Genomic DNA, 4,536 nt, shown 5'->3' on the forward strand with positions numbered 1-4,536 from the left:
TGCCATTGGAGACTTGAATGATGTCAATGCGGATCAAATGAGAAGTGCCAGTGCTATTCGTTTGCCCCCAATTATGGGCAATGCTACTTTTCATGTGACCGGAACTATGCTCCAGCAGCTCCAAATGAAAGGTTTCTTTAGGGGACTTTCTCATGAGGACCCTCATGATCACATTTAGAATTTCGTGGATGTGTGTGGACCATTCTCCTTCAAGAATATCTCTCAAGAGTCGCTTCGTATCTGTTTGTTTCCCTTTTCTCTAGTGGGGGAAGCAACAAAGTGGTTGGCCGAAGTTCCAAGGGACTCTATTACTTCTTGGGAGGATCTCACAGAAGTGTTCTATGAAAGATTCTTTCCTCCCTCGAGGATGTTAAAGTTGAGGGACAACATTAAAAAATTCAAGCGGATTAATGGTGAAACCATTTATGAAACATGGTAGAGGTTTCAAAAGTTACTCCTCCAATGTCCTACTCATGTGTTGCCGGATAATGTGCTCTTGCAATATTTCTACTGGAGTCTTGACACCGTCAATAAGGGTGTTGCTGATTAACTTATCCATGGTGGAATTATAAGACATCCATTTGACTTGGCGTTGACTTTTCTTGATGATATGACCAAGATTAATCGAGCATGGAAAACAAGGGAGGATTAAGTGTCTCCTCTAAATGTTGGGTTGACTAAAGAACTAATGGAAATGAACGAAGAGCGTGATGAAAACATGGGCAAAATGATAACCCAAGTGAACTTGAAACATGGGGGGTCGTTATAAGGCCGTGAATGTAGTTTGTACTAGTAGTGGGATGAGCCTGGATAAGGCACAATTTGAAGCCATGTATAATGAAGAGGTACAATTCTTGTAGAACCAAATGGGGGTTTCTCATCAGAGCTATCCAAGGCTGGACGAGAATCAAGGTTAAAACAAAGATCATGATGGTGGTTGGAGAGATATAGAATGAGATTGTCATGATAGCGATGCAAATTGCAGAGAAATGGATGGTGATAGAGATTGTTATGTGTCTCCTCATGACCATACAAAACCTAAGGAACCAAATGTCGATCCCGAAAGCTTTCAGACTAAAGATATGCTTGCCCGCATCCTAAACAATGTGGAAGGATTAGATAAGGTGTGCTCAAGGAGATTAAGGCTGATTTCTCCTATTTGAATCAAACGGTGACCTCTCATTCGGTTTCTATAATACAACTTGAGACCCAAATAGGTCAAATTTCTGCTCACTTGAATACGAGACCAAAAAGGGGTCTTCCTAGAGATACTTTGGCCAATCTGAAGAATAATAATATGCAATGCATGGCTATTATGACCCGGAGTGGTACGGTTATGGAAAGTGATGTGCTAAATGATAATAATGCAAGTTTAAGCAAAGGGAAAGCCATTGTTTTTTCAAGTGGTGTACTTGCCGAAGAGTTGAACAATGAAGCCTCCAATGAGGTTGATGATGCACCGAAAAGTGTTGTTTCCAGTGAGGATAAAAATTCAAATGTGGGTGTTGTGCCTCCCTCGATACCTACAAAGCCGCTACCCAAAGTTACTTCCCCATTCCCTCAAAGATTGAATAAGAGAGATGAAAAAGTAAAGTTTCAAAAATTTCTTTCCGTGTTCAAAACTCTTTCCATTAATATTCCTTTGGTAGAGGTGTTGTTAGAAATGTCGGGTTATGCAAAGCTAATGAAAGAGTTGGTCACTAAGAAGAGAAGCATGGATTTCGAGATGATTGAAGTATCCCATAGTTGTATTGCCATTATGTCGAGCAATGTGGTTATCAAGAAGGATGATCTGGGGAATTTACTATCCCTTGCACTATAGGAATGTTCCAATTCTCTAAAGCATTGTGTGATTTGGGGGTGATTATAAACTTGATGCCCTACGTCATTTTCAAGCAACTTGGGCTAGGTGAGCCTAAACCTACAACTATGCATCTTCTTATGGCCGACCGCTCTATCAAGCGCCCTATTGGCATCCTTTATGATATTTTGGTGAAGGTAGACAAATATTTATTTTCGGCTGATTTTGTGATCCTTGATTACGGGATTGATACCGAGGTCCCTATCATTCTTGGTAGGCAGTTCTTGGCTACCAGGAAAACTCTTATTGATGTGGAAAGTGGTGAACTAAAATTCTGGGTAAATGGTGAGGAAGTTACATTCAATATTTGTAAATCAATGAAGCAACCAAGTGACCTCCATGTGATATCGGTCATTGACGTGATTGATGAAGCGGTTCCTAGTGTGAGCGAAGTTTCTTATGATGGTGAATCTTTAGCTGTCGTCCTTTTGAACTATGATGGGGAGGAAATTCAAGCTTATGATGAGGTAGTGGCTACTCTATCGGGTTTAGGTTCTTATTCTAAAAGCCCTTTAAACTTGATATTGATTTGAAAAATAGGGAAAGTCCTCCCGTGAAGCTGTCTATTGAAGAACCACCAAAGCTCGAATTAAAGGTACTTCCACCTCACCTTCGTTGTGTTCTTGGGAGCCAATAATACTTTACCCATATTTATTTTTGTGGATTTGCTTGAATGGCAACTGCAAGCGCTTGATAGTGTATTGAAAAGATATATCAAAGCTATTGGGTGGACAATTGTCGACATTGTGGGAATTTCTCCCAGTATTTGCATTCATAAGATTCAATTGGCTAGTGATTGTAAGCCAAGTATTGAACATCAAAGGATTTTAATCCTCCAATGCAAGAAATCATCAAGAAAAAGATTATTAAGTGCCTTGATGCGGGAGTTGTCTACCCTATTACGGATAACACGTGGGTTAGTCCCATCTAATGTGTTCCAAAAAAAAGAGGTACGACCGTGTTCCCTTTTAAAAATTGGGAGCTTGTACCAATGCGATTGGTTATCGGTTGGCATGTATGTATGGACTATCGTTAGTTGAATGTGTGGACCAAGAAGGACCATTTTCTGATGCCCTTTATGGATCAAATTATTGGTAGACTTGTGAGTCATGGATGGTATTGCTTCTTAGATAGTTACTACAGTTATAAGAAAATCTCTATTACACCGGAAGATCAAGAAAAGACAACCTTCACATGTCCCTATGAGAGGATTTCTTTCCAAGAAATACCATTCGGATTTGTGATGCACCGATGACGTTTCAACGGTGTATGCTCTCTATTATTGTTGATATGGTAGAGGATTCGATGGAGGTTTTCATGGATGACTTTTCGGTTGTGGGAGAAAAATTTGAAGCGTGCCTTGAGCACCTTGGTAGAGTCTTGCAAAGATGTGTCGAAACAAACCTTGTTCTCAATTGGGAGAAATGTCATTTCATGGTCAAGTAAGGTATTGTATTGGGGCACAATATTTCGAGAGATGGCATACAAGTTGATTAAGCTAAAGTGGAAGTTATCGTCAAGTTGCTTCTTCCTATCTCGGTGAAAGGTGTTAGAAGCTTCTTGGGTCATGCGGATTTCTACCGATGGTTCATAAAAGATTTATCTAAGGTGGCTCACCCTCTTTGCAAGCTACTTGAAAAGGAAAGTGTCTTCGAGTTTGATAAAGCTTGTGTCAAAGCATTTTGTGTTTAAAAGAGAAGCTCGTTTCAGCTCTGATCATTGTTGCTCTGTATTGGAGCATTCCATTTGAGCTAATGTGTGATGCAAGCGGTGTGGCTTTGGGGCTGTACTTGTCCAACGCAAGGGAAATTTGTTTCATCTGGTCTACTATGCAATCAAGACCTTGAATGTAGCTCAAAAGAACTAAACCATCACTGAGAAAGAGTTGTTAGCCGTGGTGTATTGTTTTGAGAAGTTTAGATCTTATCTTTTGGGGACCAAGGTGGTGGTACACACTGACCTTGTTGCTATACGTTACTTGATGGCTAAGAAAGATTCAAATCCAAGGTTGATCCGATGGGTATTATTATTACAAAAGTTTGACTTTGAGGTCAATGATCGAAAGGGGTGTGAGGACCAAGTGGCGGACCACTTGTCGAGGCTTGAAACGAATGTGGTTATATACGGGGAAAAAGATATTGAGGAAGCCTTTCCCGATGAGTTACTGATGGTTGTGTCGAATGGTACTCCGCCTTGGTATGCTGATTTTGCAAATTATGTGGTGTCTGCGATTCTTCCTGATGGGTTGAACCTTTACCAATGAAAGAGGTTCCTTTTTCGATGAGAAGAAGTACTTTTGGGATGAACCTTGCCTATTTCGGGAGTGTGTAGATCACATGATTAGAAGATGTGTCCCAAAAGCTGAGGTAGATGTTATTCTCGACGATTGGCATGCATCACCGGTTGGTGGGCACCATAGTGGGGTGCGTACAACTACTAAGGTACTACAAAGTGGTTATTATTGGCCAATGTTGTATCAAGATGCGAATTCTCGTGTTAAGAAGTGTGTGGAATGTCAAAAGCAAGGAGGAGTGTCACGAAGACATGAATTACCTCTCACTCCTATTTTAGAGGTAGAGTTGTTTGATGTATAGGAAATCGATTTCATGGAGACTTTTGTGAGTTATTATGGGAACAAATACATCTTGGTAGCCGTTGATTATGTCTCGAAATGG

General features: G+C 40.5%; 1 pseudogene; it reads right to left on the reverse strand.

Moving 5' to 3' along the window:
* Positions 1 to 385: 385 nt before the first annotated feature.
* Positions 386 to 480, reverse strand: LOC125827338 (small nucleolar RNA R71; annotated as a pseudogene).
* Between the last annotated feature and the right edge of the window lie 4,056 nt (positions 481 to 4,536).

The sequence above is a fragment of the Solanum verrucosum genome, unplaced genomic scaffold (assembly GCF_900185275.1).
Source record: "Solanum verrucosum unplaced genomic scaffold, falcon-dt-bn FXZP01000106.1, whole genome shotgun sequence".
In the NCBI taxonomy this organism is placed as follows: Eukaryota; Viridiplantae; Streptophyta; class Magnoliopsida; order Solanales; family Solanaceae; genus Solanum; species Solanum verrucosum.